Below are 25,155 nucleotides of genomic sequence, written 5' to 3'. Positions count from 1 at the left end.
TTATGATTTTCTCGCTAGATTTAGTAACAACTGAAAGAATTCCTTCAGGGAGGGGGAACCGTTCCGGTAATAATTAGATGCAGTGGTTAAAATGGGCTTGTATAGGTCGGTAGGTATACGAAATTTAAAGGACTAGCTAGAATTTGATGTTCCTTTAACAAATCTTAACTGATCGTATTATACAGGACTTGATTTAAAAATCGAACTGTCCGTGCAATCCAGAAATACTATAGCACTTTATAAATGTTGTAGGTAACTTGAGTAATCGCAATCAAAACTAAAATAATTCATTTTTAATTGCTCCGAATTCTTCTTTTTGGTATCTAACATTGGGCAAAATGGCATGTATAAGTGCGAAAGTTAAATTTATTTTCAATCAATTAGAATACTTGGTAGTACACAAATTTGACGTACGAATGGTATCATTGTACATTTTTAAGCTATCTTAATTACCGGTACCTCTGTTAAGAGTAAGTTAGTAAGTGAACGTCCACATTACTTCGAAATGTCGGCAGTAGACTATTTATTAAATAGGAACAAATTAAAGTTCATAAATATGAATAGGCCTACAGTATGTCATGAAATAACTTCTGTAAACAATGCTAATTGTTTAACCACTGCATCTGACACTATTACAGGAACGGTCGCCCCCCCCCCCCCTCAGAAGTTCTTTCAGTTACTAAATCTAGCGAGAAAATCTTATATGTAGATACGGTTACGTGCCAGATGCGACCCGGCCATTATCGTGCCAATAGCGACCGAGCGGATAAGCATCGTGCCGCATGCGACCCATCAGTCACTTACAATTGATCTACATTAAGGGCTGTCACAAAGTGGCAGATTGCTTATAAGTAGCTAACTTGGTCTTTTCTAAAATAAAGGCCTGACACCGTTGTTAGCAGGTTCGAGTGCCGTTGGTCGAAATAAAAATGATTGCTTTACGTCCCAGTAACTACTTTATGGTTTAAGGAGACGCCGAGGTGCCAGAATTTAGTCCCGCAGGACTTATTTTACGTGCCAGTAAATCCACCGACACAAAGCTGACGTATTTGAGCACGTTCAAATACCACCGGACTGAGCTAAGATCGAACCTGCCAAGTTGGAGTCGGAAGACCAGCATCTCAACCGTCTGAGCCGCCTGAGCCACTTAGCCTGGATGAAAAAAAAAAAAATAACCATCAGAATGTTGGCCGGCAGGGTAGGAAAGTTGGTGGTAGATTGCACAACAAAAGCCTGGATTCAAATCCAAACCTTTTCGCAGTGTTCAAATGGAGTGAGGGGATATGATGCTGTTGGTGATTCGGCCGTCAGATGGCGACGTAAAGCGTTGAGCAGACCCCTTGGTATTATTCGGGAGGAGTAGGCTACGTGCCGAAACCGGGTTTCATCTCTCCCTACTTCATCATAATCCTACATCCAGACGCGCAGGCAGCCCAAGGGAGTCAGAAAGACCTGCACCAGGCAAGCCGAACACGTCCTCGGACACTCCTGGTACTAATAGGACACGATAAGTAGGCCTAAGTCTTAAATAATTTCAGAAAATTAGGATCTTTCTTTATTGCTAGTGGCATTACGTCGCACCAACAGACAGGTCTTAAGGCGACGATGGGATAGGAAAGGGCTAGGAATGGGAAGGAAGCGGCCCAGGTCTTAAAGTACAGCCCAGCATTTGCCTGGTGTGAACATGGGAAACCACGGAAAACCATATTCAGGGCTGCCGACAGTGGGATTCGAACCCACTATCTCCCGGATGCAAGCTCAGGGCCGCGCACTTCTAACCGCATGGCCAACTCGCCCGGTGGGAAAAGACGTAAACGCACCACCATGTTTCGTGTTGTAAAACGAGTTTCCCCCAGAAGTGTTATGATTGTAAAGTAGGGGCAGTAGCTGCTTATAGGACTTGGCGAAATGACATTGCACTTCGTTTAGCTTATCTTGGGTGATGACACAACTTATCAAATGACAATTTGCTTGTCAACGGCGGTCGCATCCGGCACGGTTAAAGATTGTGGTCGCTTGTGGCACGGTCGCATCTGGCACGCCACCGTACATACACCTTAATACAATATGTGCCGATATGTATTGTTTGGCCGCTGAAGGTTTTGCTCGGCAAAAGTCTAGTCCATTTTAATTCGCACTGTTTCGAAGCTTGTTCTTTCTACCTGAAAGTTTTGGAGAATGCTGGTAACGGTAATTAGCGATAATTGAATTAAATACCAATCGGCTTTAAGCTCTAAATTTGTAATTCTCAAGCGCTCTCGCAACTTGCGCGTTTCCTTCACAAAACTTCCGAAATTTTTGGTGGTTTACTTTCACACTAAGTAGGAAATATATTTTTTGGACAAGAGTAAATGGAGTTATTGTACATTCCAATTTCCTGGGCCTTAACTGGGTCTAAAGCAGATTTCAGGGTATATATCACACAAATTTCCGAATTTGTAGAACGGCAAGGTAGCATACAGGCAGCGTGAAATCCTTAAAAACGCAGTGTGAGTAACTTCCAGCTAATCCGTGTACGGGTACCTTAAATGAAAGCAGGTGATAAGAAATTTTAACAATTGTTTCCTGAGCACATGTAAAAATACGGTGGATTTTAGTTCTGTATGGTACATGAGAATTTCGAATAAGTTTGCAGATTACTAGCCTTAATTATTTAGCGAATAATATGACCATGTAGATTTTTGTATTTCATGACCATTAAGCCTAGATATTTTCCAAGCAATGCTTTATCATGTTTTACTTGCATTCCAAAATTCTACTCGGATTTTTCTCTGAAGTGCTGGTACTAGTTCGACAAAGTATTGCTTGCATACTTCCCTTTCGTACCGGATGGTTACAAATACACTTTAATCTCTATCCATTTCAGACAGGAAACTATTTGTAGTATAGTACGCGCAACTTTTAGTGATACGTGGTTTTACGCACAGAATATAGTTAATAGACTGGCAGCGCCCTATCTCGTAGCTCGTCACTACAGAACCAATGTAAACATGCATGTTCCTGTGTTACATGCAGTTCTGTTTTGTTTTTATGCACACTTCACACTCATGCTTCGGCTAACTACTGTGTGGCAGAATGGTTAATACCCGCGAAGTGTTTGGGTGTGGTTTTTCCTATTTATGAAGATAGAATAAGGCGAGTTGGCCGTGTGGTTAGGGGCGCGCGGCTGAGCTTGCATCCGGAAGATAATGGGTTCGAACCCCACTGTCGGCAGCCCTGAAGATGGTGTTCCGTGGTTTCCCATGTTCACACCAGGTAAATGCTGGGGCTGTATTGTACCTTAATGAAGGCCACGGTCGCTTCCTTCCCACACCTAGGCCTTTCGTATCCCGCGTCGCCATTAGACCTATCTGTGTCGGTGCGACGTAAAGCAAATAGCAAACAAAAAAATGCCTAATTCACTTGTGTATATTTGTCGGCGTTAGCCCTCTTGTGAGGGAGTGTGGCTAGGGCCTAATAATAATAATAATAATAATAATAATAATAATAATAATAATAATAATAATAATAATCCAACATGGGTTATAAGTTTTTGTTTCGGTGGTGTTAGTAATTGAATAATAGTGATCTTGATCTCTTCTATTCTTCCAAGATATTTCGTAAGGATGTCATTACTGTTAAAATTAGAGTGGAAGGATTGGTAAGCTTGCATCTATCAAAAAAGGTGTTAAGTTTATCAGAGAATATTAAATGTACCTCAGGATTTAGTGGTAAAGATGCAAGTCAATTATCTACCGTGTGATACTTGCAAGGAAGCTAAGTGGCTCAGATAGTTGAGGCGCTGGCGTTCTGACCCTAACTTGGCAGGTTCGATCCTGGCTCAGTTCGGTGGTATTTGAAGGTATTCAAATACGTCAGCCTCGTGTCGGTAGATTTACTGGCACGTAAACGAACTGCGGGACAAATTTTCGGCACCTCGGAGTCTCTGAAAACTGGTGGTGGTGATAGTAGTAGTAGTAGTAGTAGTAGTAGTAGTAGTAGTAGTAGTAGTAGTAGTAGTAGTAGTTGTTGTTTGTGACACGTAAAATAAATAGCATTATACATTATTAGAAAATCCTTAACCATTCACTTCTTTCAAGAATGGAGGTAATCTGTATGTTCCTACGAAAGATGTTGTTCATGTGTGCAAACTTACTGAGATGTATTTCGGAGAGAATACATGTAATCATTTAAGCTCGTCATGAAAGGGAACAGCTCAGTTGTATGAAACATTGTTTTTTTGTTTTTTTTTTTCAAGTTTAAGCTCACATGCTTTAGGTCTAAACTCAAAGGACACGCACGTTTATCGCCTTATTAGTGTAATTTCATTACTGTACCTGGAAATACGTGTTAGCCCGCCTGGTGGTGTTGAAATCTAGTCTTGACACCGTGGTTAGCTGGTTTGAGTCCCATTGGTCGAAAAAAAAAATCACTATCAGATTGTTAGCTGGCATGGTAGGGGAGGCGGTGGTGGTATACAATTTCTAATCACTAAATTGTGTGCCAAAAGCCTGGATTAAATTCCAAACCACTCTGCAGTGCTCATATGGAGTGAGGGCATATGACGCTGTTGGTGATTCGTCCGTCGGATGGGGACGTTAAGCCTTGAGCAGACCCCTTGGTGCTATTAGAGAGAAGGCTATGTGTCAGCATCGGATTTCACCATGTCTCTTCCTACTATCATATCACGACATTCATTTCATCTAGTCAACTCCTCTGTTGAGGCTGACGTCAGGAAGGTCATCCGGTCATACAAACTCGCCACGATAGATTCATGTAACTTCATACCCGACCCTGTACAGAAACGGGAGAAGGGTTAGACAAACAAACCGGAAAGTACATGTAAATTTTGCTGTGAGAGAGTTAAATGGAAACAGATTTGACCATAGATCGGTCTAAAAGATTGGCTATTTTTAAGCATTCGTTAATTGATATACCAGCGTTCCTTTTTTTAACAGTAAAATGAAGGATCTAGTAGGTCTAATTATTTCAATGTGCTTTGTGCTTTTAATTATTTAAAGTATCTCCTGTCCAATATTCCTATTTTGGCTACGATTTTACATTAATGCATCGGGGTAGTGTAGTGACATACGATGCCCGCGGCTGCACGCTTCCGGCTTCAAAATCCTACTGCTCATTGCCAGTCTAAATCTATCTGTGGTTTTACGGAATTGAGGAGTAAGGAGGGAGTTCTCCCGGTTCCGGTAATACTGCCAACTGAATAGAAATATAATCTGGTTATTACAGATGCTAGACTGTCAACAAGTTCAGTTTATTAAATAATCTGGTATGATATTAAACAATTGAACATAAACCTATTTAGAATTCCAGTGGGGGGTGGGGGGGTGGGGAGCAAGCGCCCCCCTTGCGGGTGCCGGTGCACTTCCACAACCATGCTCAATCATCACTGCTATCTGCAGTACTAATAATTGCAATCTCGTCCTTGCTATCACCATGACACGGTCGTGCCTCCAGTATTCCTCTTCCAGTTCTTTCACATTTCTGCAATACCCCTCCCAATCTGTGGCAGATACTAAATGGAATGCCCCAATGGTCAGTCGTCGTAAGTTAACTGCTGACGTCTCCCATAATATTGCGACGTTTGAACTCTCGTTTTATTTTTGCCCATGCCAATTTAGTGGCGTTCAGATCAGTTGTATTGGGGGGGAGACGTAGTACAACGTGACCTGTTTCTCCACCCATGTCTTCAACAGCATAAATTTTATTAGGCATGTTTTCCTCACTATAGTGTTCAATCCTAACCTATATTTTGGCTTTGCTGTGTAAACAACCATACGAGTACGCAAAGTGTACGCCAGATGTCTCACGGTGATGCATAATAGATTCATAGTTTGTTTCAAAGGTTGCCAGTATGAATCTCAAAGATAAGAGGTCTACCGATTCAGCACTAGGGAGCCCAGGTAAAAAGTTGCGCGTACTACTATGCATACATACATACATACATACACCAGACTCCGTGGAAATAATGTCATGATTATTGACCAGTGGCGACTCCTGACTTCTGGTTTAGGTGATGCAGCCGAAAAAAATTGCGAACATCAACGCAAAGTCATTCCAAACACATTTTTCAAGAGGAAACAAGGCCAACAGAAAAGTTTAAGATCTTACATCCACTAATCTAGTGGTCTGTTTCATAAATATTTCTGCAGAAATGACCCACGACTTAGGTTGAGTAGGCCTAGTTATATTCAGATTTGGATGCTGTTCTTTATTTATAATTCTGCTTTTTTCCTTAATAGAAAGTATACTAAATAGTTCTCTTAATCGTTCAATTACACAATAGTTAGAATTAAATTCAAATTGCGCGGTAGAAACCCGCGATGCTGGCGCTCTTACAGCCATGCCTGCTGAACTACTGATTGGTGTGATGTCATTTCAAAATGACATCCTTCCTGCATTTTCTTTGTTCGATATTTACACTACAAGCACACAAAACTGAATAATTTATATTACAACAACGCATGTTTGTAATATAGTTATAATCATTTATAGCACAAGAAAAGAACCACTCACAAGCAAGAACTTCAGTATTTGACTAAATAGCAAATAAATCCCGGCTACATGCGATAACTTATACAGGATTCTACCTTGCACCGTCCTCTTGACAATGTGGTTGTTCATTCTTCATTCCAACCCCACGAAAGAGATCAACAAACAAGGGTCCAATGCTCGTGCTGTCATCTCTGGAGTAGTTTGGCAATTAGTGGCAGTCACTAGCCAGCGACGCTCTTTTCATCAGAGTATCGATAATTGTGCGTTTGAATTTTATATAAATAACTTCCACTAAAACATGAACAATTAATATTTATTTTTCGTTCAAAATACATGGGATGTGCCACATCAATCGCATGTATGGCAAATTCACCACTGTTATGGACTAAGAGATTTGCATGGTTTGCCGTAGACAAACTTTATCAGGGAAACTTTCCCACGTGTGCCGTATCTGGAGAGAACCACATCAAGAGGTATCAGACATACCAATTCTTCATGCAGTCGAACAGCAAGCTAATGTACACTTACTGCCCTGAACACTGATGGCCGGGTGGGGGCGGTAAAATAACACCCATGGAATTCCCTCCCCGTCAGGTGACTGAAAGGGGCCCCAGGGCCTCTTAACTTGGGAGCGTGGGGTGGCGACCATGGGGCCTTCAGAAAATTCTAGTTTTGCTTCCACTTATGCCAGGCTCCTCACTTTCATCTGACCTCCCTTGGTCAACTCTTACTCTTTTCCAACTGTTACGTATCATTTAGTAAGGTCAGTTTAAGCACGATTTTCAAGTGAAGCGGAGAGGAGAATCTCCCTTAATCCTAAAGTAGTGAACGTTTAGGTGACAGACCAAGCAGAGCAGAGCGAAGCGTGCAAGAGGCAATACGCAATTCGTCACAAAAAACAGCGCGCAGAACACAAAGACAGACCCTTTCCTAGAGGTGTTCCGTGGTACGAGCATTAGAATTAAATGAAAGGGATGCCAAATAAATAACAATACCCAAAGGAGCAGGTTTCAAGAAAGCAAGACATATATTATGACACCAAGAGAAAGGACTTACAGCCAGGGTACATAGCAATTGATCTCATATCTTTGGTATTTCACAGGTACAAGAATAGTAGAAATTACAGAAGATAAAAATGACTGTATGTACAATTACATTTATAATAGCATACAAATGACTAGATCCAAATTATCACAATGATACAGACATCGCAGCAAGAATGTACCACTAAGATATTTTAGAAAAGGGGGTCCAATTTTTACTCAAAGTGGAATGAAACATTCCGTAAGCATTGGGATACCAAAATGCAATGACCATTTTATTTTTATATTAATCCCCCAAACAGAATTCACTTTGCTCCAAACAGCAAGATTGCCACCATATAAACAATGGAATGGAAAGAATACCAATTAGATTCGCAGACCACGATTAAACATTTTGTACCATTACAATTTTTTTTATAGAAAGGGGAGAAAGGGAAGTGATAATGGGGAAACACGAAAAGAAAGAGAGCAAAGGAAAAGGATTAAAGAAAAATACCACAGGAAAAGGTATAATAGAACAGGCAGGGATCAGGCTGCAAAAACCCAGTTTGAAGTAACGTTCATTTCAACACACGAGTTAAGTTCCAAGTCGCTCATTAGTCCGCCAACCATAACTCCCTCATCACCATTATTAGCCTTCACAGAAGTGAGGGTAGTGCTCCATTGTGCAGTTAAGTCCAAAAGGGACCAAGGTTGAAAGTTGATAATCGTAACAAAGTCTGCCAGGAGCAAGAAAGATGTTAACATGAAAACATAATAAAATGAGTCTGCTCACCCAGCCAGAAGAAGAAAGTTCCACACAGGTTTTAAAACCAGCACGGACCAGCCGTGCAAATGGTATAAGGTTCCACTGCTTATCTCAACATGAAACACACACCTGATCTCTCATCCAGGTGAGGCGGCGAGATATATAGGCGGGAGGGGGCAGGCGTGGAATGTACTGGAAATAGGTGACGTCAGGAGATGGCGCGGAGAGGGGAGCGAGCACAAACAGTCGTAAGGCAGACAAGGCAGCAAATGGACGGAAAACATAGCAGTTCAATGTCTAGGAGCGGAGCGATGAAATATGCACAAGATAAGAAAAAACATATCGGGAGCACGTAATAAAACATCAAAGGTATTAGAGCACTCGAGGCCTAGGGAGTCTTTAATTTTCATGCCCTTCGTGGCCCTCTTCTTTCTATGGCAGATACCTTCATTTTTTGGATCCCTTCCATTTTTTCTCTATGATCAGTGTTAGAGGATGGTTGCCTAGTTGTACTTCCTCTTAAAACAATCACCACCAACACAGATGACAGCCATTTCAAATACACTTTGTAGTGTCATGGACGCTATATTCAGTGCTGTAGTTCCAAAATTCACAGGGCATGGCAAAATTATAAATAAAACAAAGTAGAAGGCATACTCTGAGTGGAGTTAAGCAGAGGGCATACGGCATGTACTCTTAGACTACAGCCCTGGTTATTTTCATTGAAAAAAAAAAACCTGTATAAAATGTAATCGTTTCATTGGAATTACTGGTATTTGTTGTTACTCTCCTTAGTCCTTGGCAACGTTCTTTGTTCCTGCTCATGCGATCGCTAGTTTTCCACGTAAGTGGGGAAAGTTTAATTGAAATCACTCGATACTTCAGTTTGTCATGCTACTGTACTATCTTAAACTCAAATTGTTTCAGCTCTCCATTTATCACAAAACTTACAATACACCTCCAGTCAAACTACAGAAGCTTTGACCTAATTTCTTTCATGTTATCCTACTGTTTAATTTTTTTACGTTGAAACTAATAGCTATTAAACATTCAGCTACCGGTGCATACTTTACATGATGGAAGTATTTGGACATCCAAATCTATTTTCATTGCTGGTGCAATTGAATGTGGGTCTTTTACAGAGTTGGAAGTAACTGAGTAAAAGTAATAGAATTCCTTGTAATGATTACGTCCTTAGTAATTTTTGCTTGTAATAGTTACTTATTACAAAATGTAATTTTTACTGGTAATTTACTTCTTGAAATAAGTGTAATAGTTACATTCTAGTAATATACATTGCACGGGAGCAGAAACGGGGTGGGGGGAAAGTACCTTCACCAGTTCTGGATATTTACTTTATTCTCTCCAATATCTACTTCAAGATATTCAAACTATGTTCTTTAATTAAATACAGGTATTTCTTCTAGTGCCCCCGTATGGAGTCTTTTCAGCAAATTAGCTATAAGAATTTTAAGATAAGGATAGATTCCCAGAGGAACCTGAATTTGTCCCAAATGAGTAAATTTCCTTCCTGATTTACTGGTCACCGAATGTGATCTTAAAGCAAGATTGTCAAGTGAAGAATTTGATTATGCATACTGTGCGTGTTAATTGTTTCAACTTATTTGTTTTGTGTCCTATTTCAAGACCTGATTTTCACAATACAGGGCATTTAAAACCATTTGTAATCTATACCATATGTGCTTTATGTTCACTGATTTTATGTGATTATTGCTTTTTTAAACGGGCTTTACGTTGCACTGACGCAGATAAGTATTTTGGCGAAGATCAGATAGGAAAAGGCTCAGAATGGGAAGGAACTGGCCGTGGCCTTAATTAAGGGAAACGGAAAGCTATATTCAGGGCTGCCGACAGTGGGATTACGAACCCACTATCTCCCGGATGCAAGCTCACAGCTGCGCGCGCCTAACTACACGGCCAACTTGCCCGGTGGTTTAGTGTACATATAAAGTGTACATATAAAATGCTTCCTAGATACAGTTTTGTCCTAATTCTCTATCATATATTTTTATTGGCAGTAATTAATCAAAACCGTCGCGTCACGGCTATCAGTGGAGGCGTTTCTGGTCTTTTTCGCACCCAGTTCATAAAGCTGTCGGTGTAGTATACTATGCTACACATGGCTGTGTGGTCAGAGACCGCCCCTTCCACTGATAGTGCTGTATCACTCGCTTGTCAAGATATCTGGCACCTTCTAGTAACAACTTCGTTAAGTAACATTATGCTTAGCTAGTTTTGGAACATGTTTTTACAACATGTTTCTGGAACATGTTATCTTGGTGGAACTGGAATGTTGGAACATATTATTGAAAAACAAGTTTAACCCACCTCTACTGTGTTGTATTCCGCTGCTCGTACTGTCTTTTGTTTCTTTCTTGAGGTCCAGGGCTGGCGCTGATGAATGAGAGTGCTATGTCTGTGAATTCTGATTATCTTTGCCCATATGACTAGTGTGGGCAGTTCAAACAGCAAAATAGCATGATCCCTGGACCAGTAAATATATTATTTAATGAATGAGTTAGGACACAAAATAGCAACATGAAGAAAACAATTAATTCAAACAACTTCAGTGAGCAAAAACATCACACGAAAGTGTTAAACACATACAGAAGTGCTGCAACATGGCAGAAAAAATAGTTGTTAGTAAAGTATGTATCCATATTCTCTATAACTAAAATATTTCGTACTATTTCTTAATTTACCACAGATTTTACTTTGAGTAAAAGCAATTATCTTCATTTGGGACAAATAAGTGACATTTCCTAGATAACCCTTGGTCTACATAACCCACCAATATTATGGGTTTGTTACTGGACATTATATATTTTCAGGACAACTCATTCCTGTTGCCAGAGTTTTGTCCTAGTTTGCTAATTTGGGCTTGTCAGTTGGTAAATAGTACACCTACCAAAATGCATGGCTAGGGCATACTGTGGGGCTGCTACTACTACTACTACTACTACTACTACTACTGCTAAAATGTTTTCATTCCTCCCCTGAAGGGGCAGGTGGGCCTCTTAGATGGCCTCAGGCTGGGTGATTTATGGTGAAGGAGATACAGAGGTGAGGGGGTTGGTGGCCGTGGCTTATACTAGGAACTGCTCTGGCATTCGCTTTAGTGCAGGAGAATGGAAAACTATGGAAAATCATTCTCAGGACATCAGACAGTTGGGGCCAGCCGTGAGGTCCAGCCCTATCAGTTTCCCGAATAGAGGTGTAGAGCTAGAGTAGAACCGTGGCCACCCTTCCTCTGCTCGGTTGCATAATCAGTGCGGAGCTGTTAAACCACAGACTGCGTAGGCTATTAGAAGCTACTGGCACTAAGAAACTTTCTCTTTTGCAAAAGTTGGAGCTTGCCAGGTCATCAGATATGGATATAGATTCCCTTGGAGAACCTGAATTATTTGTCCTGAACAGTGGCGGCTCGTGACAAAATTTTTAGGTGGTTCACAACATTTTTGTTCATGTCTCAAATCAGCAAAAAAGTAACATAGGTACATAAATCATTTCACTAACAGTTCCTTGTACGGTTCCTTCTTCACAAATACTTTGGTAGAACCCCTGTAACAGAGGATAAATTTTATACGAGACTAATTTGTTAGTGTAGAACAAAAGTAAAATTCACAATAACTTTACTACACTGAGATTATTGAAGGATGCGAGTACTATTCTTGGTTTTCAAACAGCACGAATTTCACCTGGGTGTTAGTGTAGAACTAAACCAAACCTCATGGCCTACCAAGTGACTGCTGCTCAGCCCGGTGGTCTGCAGATTACGAGGTGTCGTGTGGTTAGCACGACGAATCCTCTCGGCCGTTATTCTTCGCTTTTTTGACCGCCATCTCATCGTCAGATAGCTCCTCAATTGTAATCACGTAGACCGAGTGGACCTCGAACCAGGTTAAAATCCCTGGTCTGGCCGGGAATCGAACCCGTGGCCTCCGGGTAAGAGGAAGGCACGCTACCCCTACACCGCGGTCAGGCTGTCTTAGTGTAGAACAGTAGCAAAATTCATAATAGCTTTACTGCACTGCGAACACTGAAGGATGCAAGCACTATTCCTGGTTTTTAAACAGCACGAAGTTCACCTGGTTATGACGAGAAGCATAGAAGGAATGTGTACCGCATTTACCGGTAAATTTTTTAAAATAATTATTTCCGAATTGACCCCAATAGTCTCCACATTATCTCGGTTAGTCAGGTTCTACTGTTTCACATGGTAATTATTCTCATTTTGCAAATTATAGCCACTACTCTAAACAATTTAGCATGCAGTACAACCAACAATACTAGATCATGCTTATTTAAATAATAGAATTTAGATTAGCAACTCACGTAAATGCCGATTATTTGTACAGGAAAGCAATCCTTCTGTACTTCAATCGCGCAAATTTCTCAATCACTTTACGATTGAAGTCACTGATGTTGACAAATCTCTTCTCAATAGCAAGCATAGCCAGCGCTGACAGTCGTTCTCCAGTCATGGTGTTCCTCAGAAACGTTTTAATTCGTATTCAAAGTAGAAAAACACCTCTTGGGCTCCGCTGTCGTAATTGGGGTTGTGACAACAATTCGGAGTAATTCGCATACTTGTAGAAATGTGTCCCTATCTAGTTCATTGTCAAGCAGAAACTGCAACATGAAAATGGCCCCATCATCTTTCTGAAAGCCATTTCTCATATACAATACTTCTATTCAGTCTTCAGCTGTGTCTTATTTAGGCAGGGATACATATGCGCCACTGCATTCAGTTCTCTTTCTGGAAAAGTCTGAATAGACACCAAAATGCCTATTCAGAATTAGGGTACTAGCGAAATCTGCCGGTAATGTAATGCAATAGTAGCTCCTGGGAGGCTGTGGCTAACCATAATAGGGGAGGTGGCGGACCCTTGTGGTCAACTGTAATACTGCCACTGGGTTGAGGGTAGCTCTAGACGTCAAGGCACGTACCTTACCGTGCTCCTTGCTAATGGGAATATCAGTGCAGAAAACCATGACGTCATCTGCTTTGCGCATGCGTATAGTCTTCAGCACAATAGCGCATTATCCAGTGTGCTCGCTGCACTGTCAGTCAAAACGAACAACTGTCGGTGTAACGGAGCTACGATATAAGTCGATTGTCGAATGCTTTCGATCGATTTTCGAAATCAGGTCTTAAGAAAAGAATGAATGCGTAAATATGTAATAAAACTGGGTGTTCACGTGCTCCTGTGCTCCTGAGAGCCCACCGCCACTGGTCCTGAACGTGTAAATTTACAGTTTCTGGAGACGCCGAGGTGCCAGAATTCAGTCCCACAGCAGTTTTTATGTGCGAGTAAATCCACAGACACGAGGCTGATGTATTTGAACACCTTCAAATACCACCGGACTGAGCCAGGATCGAACCTGCCAAGTTGGGGTCAGAAGGCCAGCGTCTCAACCGCCTGAGCCACACAGCCCTTTGTCTTTGGTTGTAGCATCATATACAACCATTAACTTAGCTCGAGGGAGACAGGGCCAACTTCCCTATTCTCCACTTGAGTAATTCTAGCCTGGCGCGTCCATGCTGCGGGGTGGGCATTCTACACTCCAGTAGGCCGGAGTGATAGGATGGCTGAGTTCAGACAGCGACCCAGTCCCGTGGGGTATATCACGGACCCCGTGCCCAGGGTTACGGGTGAAGACCTCAACGGCAGCGAAGGCGGAGATGCGATTCGGTACGGCAGAGCTGGCGGAAGAGGCAACACATCCTCTGGGGTAGTACAGATGGAACCCACTGCCTTGTGGGATCCTCAGAGGCTAAAGGAGTAAACCCTGAAAGAAAATCCTTATGTTTGAGCCAGTAAGGAAGTATTTGATTGCTTTCAATGTACGGACAAGCCTTGGATCGAACATACAAGGTAGACTTCACTTCTGGCACTTCAGGAACTAATGATGACCTTAATAAGGCTGATGCTTATCCTGGAAATGCAAGAAGATATACTGATTAGACATAACCGGAATATACCTTACCAAGAGACCAAACAGAGTAGGAACCCTGAATATCAGGAGTGAGACAAAATGGAAGGGGATGAAATCAAAGAAACTGAGGGAAGATTACGAGCTATACTGGCATGGTAACAAGAAAGAATCAAAGAATTTAAGATTTCAGGCTCCAGCAGCAACTGGCGGATCATTTCTGGAAACGATGGAATAGAGTACCTGCTGCAACTGCAAAACTTCCAAGTACGATGCTCAAGAGGAACACGCCCTGCCATCGCAGTAGGAGACATTGTCCTTTTGCAGGAAGATCACTGTGGAATAAGGCCTGTATCATGGAGTTACGACATGGACAAGATGGACACGCCCGGACCGTTGTTCTCAAAGACGGATGGCGCTCGATTTGTTAGGCTTCTTCAGCTGGTCATACCTCTGGAGGTTGACCAGGGTGGGGATAAAGATGCTATGGATAAAGATGCTACTTTCCGGGAGAGACATATCTTTGGATATCCTTTCTTACATATATGATCTGAGCGGTAGCCATCTTGTAAAATAAGTAGTTGAATAAAAGTGTCACGTAAGGTATACAGTGACGTATTCCCCTTCTATTCACAACAAATGGAGTTGGATTTGTTACATAAAGATATTGAAGCCATAAGATATCACATATGTAAATGAAGGAATGATCAAAGCCAGAGTAAAACTTGGCAGTAACAGTCTCAATAATCCAAGTATATGACCCACAGGCAGGAAGTAATGATGATGAAGAGAAAGTTCCTTGTAAATTTGGAGGACCCTGTCCAAGAGGATATTATGATAACAGGGGATCTAAATGCCCAAATTGGAGTAGATAAAACAGGCTATGAACAGGTAATGGGGCACCTTGGATATGGGGGAAGGAATGCTGAAAGCGAGAATATCCTAGATTTTATTCCCAGTGAATGTTTAGACAGTGATCACAGGCTACTAGTAGCTGACTTGAACTATAAGATAGTGCAAGCACAAATTACACAGAAAATACCAAGAATAAAAGATTGGAAATTGAAAGACATGGTATATAAAAAGCTTTTCAAGACCTAGTAATGGAAAAGGTATGAAGAATGAAACACAAAGTGCACAGGAGGAATGGAACCTGTTCAAAAAACTTGAGAGTTGTGCAGCAGAAGTATGTGGCAAAACAAGAGGAAGAAAGCAGAGAGACCAGTTCGTGGAGTGAACTAGTAAGAGAATCTTTTAAAGTCTGAAATATGGCAAAGAAACATAAAGATGTTGAGAAGCAAAAACAAATGAAAGGTGTCTTACCACAAGATAACCAAAAAATAGCTGACCTCGAACAAATATATAGAAATAAGAAATTGGTGAAGAGAATTGTGAAGGAAGAGGATAATAGTTGGGAGATGTTCACACAAAAACTAGAGGACTCGAAAGGGAATCAAAAGATGTATGGAATATTGAAGTGTTGGAGATCAAAGGGGATATTAAAACAATTGAAACAGAGGATCGAATCCTAATCCAGAATATAGAAAACATCAGAGAAGAAATGAGAAACTATTTTGACAAGTTGTTAAATGGCAATGAAGAAGAGGAGCACGAAAACAATGAACCTATCAAACATGGAGAAGACCAATTATGTGGTCAGAAACAGAAAATGCCCTGAAGCTAATGAAAGGAGGAAAATTGCCAGGAGTAGATGGGTTATCTGCAGATATAATCAGAGTGGCAGGCATACAAGGTCTTAAGTGGCTAGATTGAACACTAGGAGTAATCTGGAGAGAAAATAAGATACCAGATGAATGGGGAAAAAAGACTGATCATACCAGTATTCAAGAAAGGAAGCAGAAGAAAATGTACAAACTACAGTGGAATTACCTTGTGACCACATTGTCCCAAGATGTTAAAGATCATAGTGAAGAGATTAAGAACAAGGATAGAACATCAGTTTGAAGAAAAACACTGCTTCAGAGGCAACAGTGGAGCAATAGGCCTAGTTTTTGCCATTAGACAACTAATGTAAAAGTACTGGGAAAAAGGGGAAAGATCTGATGTGTTCCTAGATATAGAAAAAGCTTATGACTGTTCCAAGGAGCAAAATATGAAAATGTCTGCATAAACTAGGGGCTCTAAGTTCTCTAATTCATAAAATTCAATAATTGCTATATGAAAACTGTGAAAGTGGTGTACAAATAGGGAATGGTAGATCCAAATGGTTCCAAACAGAGGTGTACAAGGCAGTGCATTATCTGCACTACTTTTCCTTGCACTCATGGATGTAATCATTAAGGAAATTAAAGCTGCAGAACCTGGAGATTTGAATGCATTAGTGTTTGCAGATGATGTCATTTGGGGAGAAATGGAGCAAGAAGTCCAAAGGAAATTAGATTGCTACATCAACAAATTTAAAGAATAGAAGTTAACTGTGAGTAGGAAGAAAACAGAAACCCAGCGAATGTGACCTCAAACTTCATGGAGAGAAATGAATGTGTAGAAAGCTTCAGTTATCTTAGAAAAATTGTATCGAACCAGGGGAGTGCTAAATTGGAAATCCAGAACAGTGAAAAGGTTCCACGCTCTTATCAGGTGTGAAATCTAGTGTGGGACAAAGTAGTTTCCGTAAAAGCCAAATCTTACCTCCTGTCAATCATGACATATGGGCTAGAGACATGTTACTGAAAAGAGACATCAGCAAACTGCAGGCATGTGAAATGAAACTTTTACAATCTGCTATGCAAAAAAACAAGACAAAATTAAAAATGAGTGCATCAGAAATGACATGGAAGTGACCTGTACGATGGAATAAAGACTATGCATTGCAGGGTTGTAATGGTTCGGGCATGTGCAAAGGATGGAAGAGACTAGAACCACCAGACAATACTTGGAAATGGCAGTACCTGGAAAGAGACCTGTTGGATGTCCCAGAAAAAGGTGGCTGGACCAAATAAATGCAGACCTTAATCGAGAAAGGAATACTGCAGGATGTGAAAGGAGAGGCACTCTGACAGGATCCGATCGAGGCACATTGTCCACAAGTCCTACCCGACCTAATGGAAGGATACCATGATGATGATGATGATGAAGAAGAATGTGTAAATTTATAATATCAATATATGTAATGGGTCAGTTATTGGACATTATAAATTTTCAGGCTCTCATTCCTGTTGCCAGCATACTGGGGCAAAAATGCTGGCAACAGGAATGAGTTAGCCCGAAAAATTATGTTCAATAATGGACCTGTTATATTGTTAGAATTTTAAGAACCAATTAATTTGCAAAGTAAATGGAAAATAATTACAAATGCCAAGTCATTAACTAAAATAAAAAAGATGGGAAAAGATAATCATTTTGAAAGTTCCAAGCTATCTTGTTTAGTCTCACCTACTGGTGATGGCGACTTAATGCCTCTATGTTAAAAGAAAACTCAAAATGAAGTAATCTTTTCCTTGCAAACTTTTGTATTATTCCATCTCTATGAAAATGAAAAGTTGGCAATATCCTGAACACTATCATTCTGTGAAGTAATGGTAATTTTACTGGTTACTCATTCAAAATGTAATTTGTAATCGTATTGAGTAAAATATTTATCATGTAACTAATAGAGCCCAATTACCATTTTCCCGTAGTTTTGTATACTGATCTTGAAGTATTTGATCTCTTTAACTGTAGTGTGGGTGGGGGGAAGAGAATGATGCATTGCAGATGGGCCTGTGGTTTCAGGGCCACAGACTTCCCATAGCAAGTAATAATTGTTACCTGAAAGGCACTCTGTAATGGATAGGTGATACACGATGTTCTTGTAGAACGAGTTGAAAAGTACCTTTCTTTACAATTCGTAAGTACGGAAGTATCAGCTGGTTGCATCTAGCTGGAGTTGTCTAGCACAGCAGTCTCTCCTAACACTAGTGATGTACTTGAGCCCGGTTCGAGCTGCTCGAACAGATGTCAGTGTTCGAACAAGTTCGAGCTTTTGTGCGTGCTGCAACCTAGCACCTTGAGCTTACGAACACCCAGAAACTTGAAGGATGTATGAGTATTATGCTGGACAGTACGGGTTCGTCCTCTGTTTACTGTTACTTCCGTGTCTTTTGTGCATAATATAATTTGACAGTCAAAACTTTGTGCAATGATTCGTTACGAATGCCTCTATCAAAATAAACCTATTGTCTACTAAAATGCGTTGCATGGGCCATGTAATAAATGAAGAAAAAGGAAACGATTACACGTGTCAAAATGGTTACATATTTGAATGGTTATAAGACTAAAAATGTATATTTTGTCTTCAGCTGTTGAAAAATTTCTCGCTCTGCTCCATGGCTAAATGGTTAGTGTGTTGGCCTTTGATCAGAGGTCCTGGGTTCGATTTCTGGCAGGGTCAGGATTTTTAATACCATGAGATGGTCTATTTTGTTCTGGTCTATAAAACTACTGGACCAATTGACCTGAAGTTTGGTAAAGGATACAGCTTGAAATCTTGAGTCTCTTTTGATTTTCATATATATTTCATGCAGTTAGTAACATTGCTCCATAACAGTATTTATAAATCTATTTGTGTATACGATTGCCGAGATGTCAATCCTTTCTTAAATTCTTCTATACAAGCAAAAAGGGTAATTCTCTCCCAAGTAATGGATTCAAACCCCCCAACATTGAGGACAGAAGCAGAACCTCGCCTGCCACGTTACACAGCTGTCTTAGCCGCCCAAAGCGCAACATTGTAAGAATATTACCGTATTCCCAATTTTGCGTCAAATGTGCGGTTGTTGCAAGATACAAAAGTACTGCTTTGGGAGGAAATACTTCCGGTATGTGGGGAATATTATGGATACATGCTTTGTCCTTTTCATAGCATATCATCAAAGCCTTCTAATTTTATGGGCAATCTTTATTCCCAATAAGATATGTCAATGACTGAATGTAGTAATGTGACAGCACACTTTCGTTATCAATATCTTACATACACCTGCGTGAACGGCGCTTCACTTCATGTTATTTGCTTATGTGCACGTTTGCCCCGTGGCCCGAGTCAGACTTCGCTTTCGGTCACATGACTGTTGGAGCTTGCTTTGAACAGGCTCGAACCTCGGCATGTATCGGGTCGGCTTGATCCCGCTCTAACACAGGTATCGTTTGCCCAACACTACCTAACTTGAGTGAACTGTCACAGAGCTGTGCCAAGGTAGAAAAAAATACAATATGGTACTGAAATCTCACATTTTAATTAGAAAATAGTCATTCTGTGTCTAGTGTATCTGATACTGTACTAAGCATAATTTGTATTAAACATCTAACACTTGTCATAAATTTATTGAACGAGTAGTTCACTTAAATTCTTGAAGGCAATAACAATTTGGTGTATTAAAAAGTTTGTTTTGAACGAGTGCTCCTTTTAGATCATTTAATGTCTGTCATGTCTTGTATGATGTGACAACTCTTAAACAGTTTGAAGTAAATCATATATTGTTTAGCAAATGAACTGTTAATGATAAGTATCAGATTCATTTGTGTGTGGGGGGGGGAGGGGATGCTATTTTCTACAGATAGGCCCATATCATTTGTTATACCTCCTGAACCATGGTGCAGAAGAATTGCAGTTGTGGTCAATTGTAGTTTACACCTATTCTTGGATCACATCAAAATCTCTTTATTTGCAAAAAGATTTTTAAAGCTTAGGATTATATTCCACAGTGCTACATTACGTGCTTGGCTGGGAGAAAATAAAAGGCAGATGGGTAGTAAGATTCCTAATGTTAAAACAATATCCATTGAATGTGCAACTTATTGAAAATGATTTGTTTAGAGATTTTTGTAGTGTTCCATGAAATAGTCATACTTTTTACTTGTACTGTAGCTTTTGTGCAGAAACATTGGAAAGGAAGAAGTTGTAATATACATCCAAGGGCTTTGATTTTGATATTTATTAGAACTTGCTTTAAAAACCTTCAGAATGTCATTTGACTATGGGCTACAACTTAGCTAAAAGTTATCGAAATATAAAGTTGCTTTTGTATGTCTTACTTGCAAGTTTTCTTTATTAGTCATATCTTTCAGGATGCTTCTCTACTGTGTTGGTTTCGTTCGTCCATCCTGTTGTGTGGAGAGCTGATGACAAAAGAGCATCGTACTTGTAGCCTGTCAACTTCCATCTTGTCAGCTGGTCAATCAGGAATGTGTTGCCAAATCTCCTGGATGTAATGAGCTAACAAGGTAATTAATTCCATCTTTATTTAATGTTTGAAAATGAGTTATGAACTACTTGGATATAACTACTTCTTTTCATGGGGCCTCTAAATATTAGTTCCTAATCAGTGTCGACTTCTAAGATCTTTTGCTATCATGTTTTTCCTTCATTCCCATCTAGATATACCTGCTCCCTTCACAAAGCTGCAGGTTGTTTTTATTGGGTCGTCTTGGGATTTTTTCTCTTCACTTCGTAGTCCTAGAGTGGAGTCTGATTGGATATAACTTAGCTCAACTAATTTACAGCACTTATTCTTGAAATTATTTTTCATTTCTTCATATTGAATTAAAATTGTTAAAAAAGTACTTATTTACAGATTTAGGCTAGATTTTAGGAAAATAGTTCTAAAGTATACTAACTGAAATTAACTCTAAATATGGTACCATAATGCCTACTGACCGATTCAATATTGTTGAGTTACTAATTATCCTGATCTAATTGCTTAATAATTTGTTAACCATGGCCTATGGTATCCTCCTCGGTTCTTCTCCATTTAACTAAGTTTGAAAATGAATATGAGCAAGGAACAGCTTGATTTTGCTTTGGCCACAATTTTATTTACATATGCCACATTTTGAATCTGTTGTAAACTGGTAGAACTGATAAAATGTATCTAATACAGGGTCCAATATTGACTCTTTGACCTTGATAGAATTCTTCTCAAACTACCTTCAGTTTTATTGCGACTATACCTGTGGGGACTTACGACTGGAAAGTTAGGGAAGTGGCTAATTGGAGGATTTTGAAGTACATTGCTTGACAAATGAACTTCAAATACTTCTAAATTTTCACATTCATTACTCTGGCACTTCTTTATGAACAATACTTTTCCAAGAATTCCTTCCCTTTACTTAACATCACTTATGATTGTCCTAGAGTCTTCCTTATGATACTGTTCTAAAAGTTGAAAAATACATTTCAGACTGGTATGCAGTTGTCATCCAATTTATGTGTGTGGTCCTATAATTATGGTTGTCCACTTAAGGGTGAGGAAAGAAGTGGCAGGGCCATATATGGCTGGACAAATGAATGACCACATAAAGGGAAATTGTAATTTTATTTTCTTTGGTTCAGCAAAAACAGTGTATTGGAATGGTGAGAAATCAATCAGTTCAATAACAAATAAGATGCATAATTTCACAATAAGCTGAATGCTCTGAGCTTCATTAATAACGAGGGAGAACTGAACTACCAATCCATTTAAGGCTTAACGAGCCTCCAGATAACCCATATGAACCGATGCTAGCTGCCCTTTTTCTAGGAAGTCGATAACACATGAATGGGAAAAATCCCAATCAAGAGCTAAGATCATGCTAAAATATAGGCAAAAAACAGGTTAAATACCCAAAGATCAGAAAGTGAACTTAGAAAATAGACAAATTCCAAGAAAAGATGCTGAAACAAGCTAAGCAACCCCATGTTACACAAAAATAAAACCTGATGGGGCATGAGGCCCAGTCAGAGGATAACCCCATATCACCTTGTGACTAGTGAAAAACAAATTAATAGCCAAATGTGAAAGATATGGTTCAATTTTGTAAATCCTAGATCAAGGAAACAAAAAAGAAAAGGGAAAAGGATCTAGACTCGTGCTTCCTTTTCAGATATTCCAGCCATTAGGGCTCTCTGTTAGCCACTTAGTCACAGGGTTTAGGTTGAAGCCTACCTTACTTGTTGTCCCAGTATGCCACCTGCCTTAAGCGAGGTAAGAACTTCAGCTTCAGATCTCACAGAGATCATTTTTAAAAGGCAACTGGTCATTCCTATTATAATGGCAGATTGAGCTATGATTGGCTGAAAAAAAAAGTCAGGAGCAACCTTTAGAAGTGACCAAAGAGGAAGAGGTGCTAACCCTTAACCATTACATTTGTCACTAAATGAAAGTTCCAACATAGGATCCTAAGTGGCAACCTCAAACAAAAGTTCTTTCTATGGATAGGCTTCAGAGTATCTCCAAAAGATATCACTACAGGTAGATGTTTAAAATGCTGCCAAATGTTGAGGATCTCTTGATGATGATGATGATAATAAATGGATGGAGAGTTACTGGTTGTGTGGGGAGTTGAGACTTCTATTCTTTGACATTTGTATTTGATTGTAAATATTTTAAAAGTAATTTAATTTTTCAAATAGACAATGTGAAGGAAACAATGTAATTTCAATTGCAAATGTTAAACATTTAAGCTCTTTAGGCTTTTTCAATTGCCAGTGTTTTGCCCCAGTGTAGCAGTGGGCTCATCAGTTGGATTTGCCTTCTATTGAACTGTTTTCAATTGAAATCTTCACAGGTGTAGTACTTGAGGGAAATAAAATACCTCTCGCAGACCAAACACACAACCCCCTGTGGGTTGGGGATGCAGATGAATACAACCATGGTATCCCATGCCTGTCGTAAGAGGCGACTAAAAGGGGAAACCAATGGATGATTATATTAGAATCGTGAAACTCCTTGTGATTAGTACCACAACGTGGGGAACAGCATGGGTCGCTTTTACTTGAGCGTAGTACCATTGTTAGGTACCAAATAGGTTTGTGATTAATAGCAAGAGTGCGTTGCTGGCATATACAGTACCTGTGATAAGTAGTACGATATGAGTGACACCATGGTTCTGGCTTGCCTATGATTGGTACCCACTAACCGAGGAACACCACAGGATAGTTCCTGTGGTTAGTACAGTTATGTAATGAACACCATAGGTTTGAGTTGCCTGTAAATGGCATCACAATTGAGTGAATCATCATAGGTCTGTTTTCAATGTACGAATTTCATTACCTGTGAGTAATACCATATGTGGAATACTGCGAGTCTGTGCTACTTTTGATTAGTACTGCAACATGACAAATACCATAGTTCTATTTTCCTAGCGATAAGTACCATTATGAGGGGCCGATGTCATGTGATTATTTTTTTTTGGATCCCTTTCGACTACATCGATTCAGTATTGTTTTATGCCAGCTTCTGTGCATATCTCAAATATTATATTATATAAATATTATAATAATATGAGATATACGTCAACTTCAATACGGAACCAAAATGAGAATAGTTACTTGCAGCTTCTGTGCATGCGAGGCACTATGGGTCGGTTCCGATTGTTTTAAATGTTTTAAATTCATATCCTTCCATTCATTCTTCGGCCTCACGTTTTAAATTCTCGTTAGTGGAGGATTTTGGACTTTTGTCATTTCACTTAGTCTCATTTCGTACCATTAAGGGCTGATGACGTAGATGTTAGGCCCCTTTAAACAAGCATCACATCAGCACAGTAAAATATAATTATCTGCTGACCATCTAACATTGTTAAAATCTTCTTGCATTGATTTGCAGTCCTGTAACTTATTTACTACTCTTTACATTTTGTCTGCAAAAAGCCTTGTGTAAGATTAAAGCTCTTTACTCATATCATTTATACAGTAAAACCTCGTTCAGAAGTTTCTGCATGGACAACAAAAATTAATGTATTAAGCAAGAAAACGTACTGTTACTACTGAATCTACGAATGAAAACTATTCAACAGGGATATAAAAACATTAGATAAGATTTTCCAGCACAAGTGCATTTTACATTGTGTATCCGCGGGTACAGTGAAAACTATCTACCGTACCATTTCTGAAGACGAGAGGAAATTATTAAACAGCGTGAAAAACATGACAAAACATATATGAAAACCTCTGTTGGGGCTTATAAAACACAAGTGCACTGAAAGGTGTGAGAAATAACAAATATGAAAACATATGCAGGGGGGCCATTAAGAATATTAAGTATTATTGCAGATAACACTCCTAAAACAAATGTTAGTAGAAGCCTTTCATTTTGGAGCGGTGAGTTATTAAACATTTTCTGGTCACACTCTTAGGCAATGAGTTGAAGGTTACAATGACCATGTGCGACCGGGAGGAATTTTGAGTAATGACTGGCTGACATTTTGCAAAACTTTGACCAAGTCGAATGATGAGTCGAAACTCGAAGATCAGTTCAGCATTTGTTACTTCTGCGTGCTTAAAGATGTGGATGCCAGATTTTTAATTTTGTCTTTATCAGTAAGGAATTCGAAGACTTTTTTCTCTATTCAATAGCCCCATTTTTGTCAGCTGTCTCCCATAGGTTCCTTGCATATAGTAATGTGCTGCTGTGGGTGGATACTATGAGAACTACTTAGAGGCATGTTCATCAACAATTGCCTGTAATGAGCTGGAGTATGTGTGATCTTCAGATGCATTTATTAAATTATCTTATAGTGCTGTCTTTAGATTATTTTTAATACTGTAACATCCCAGCAGAACTATGTGCTTACTGTTGGTGCATTAATATACTGTAATACAGAGCTTTCTTTTTACAATCTAGCAAAATTGATTTCAAAAGATGGATCTTCACAGTAAATTGCAAGAAGTAACTCTGTTTGAATATTTGAATTAATACAAAGTAACCTAACAAAACTTAATTTTAACTTTTCACAAATAAGTTAATTGCAAACAAATTATTAGGCCTGTAGCAATACTATATATGCAAAGTAAGCTGCAGTAGGCCTTCTTTAAAGCACATTAATACACACTCCTGCAGTCTGCAAGATGATGTTAACAGTGCAGTCTTCTGGCATGGGCCAGAATAAATTTACTTTCATTGACCTGTGTGTCTCATCCTTGGTTTTGACAATATGAAA

The 25,155-nt window shown here is 39.6% G+C and overlaps 1 long non-coding RNA gene across 1 annotated transcript in view; it reads left to right on the top strand.

Annotated features, from left to right (window-relative positions):
• The window catches only part of LOC136872523 (uncharacterized), a 43,343-nt gene that overhangs the window by 872 nt on the left and 17,316 nt on the right, over window positions 1–25,155 (top strand). The window contains exon 2 of the long non-coding RNA XR_010859934.2: window positions 20,305–20,460. This is a non-coding gene — a long non-coding RNA (uncharacterized lncRNA). The remainder of the gene's footprint in view (window positions 1–20,304; window positions 20,461–25,155) is intronic.

The sequence above is a fragment of the Anabrus simplex genome, chromosome 4, assembly GCF_040414725.1.
Source record: "Anabrus simplex isolate iqAnaSimp1 chromosome 4, ASM4041472v1, whole genome shotgun sequence".
In the NCBI taxonomy this organism is placed as follows: domain Eukaryota; kingdom Metazoa; phylum Arthropoda; class Insecta; order Orthoptera; family Tettigoniidae; genus Anabrus; species Anabrus simplex.
This window is presented reverse-complemented; position numbering and strand designations above follow the sequence as displayed.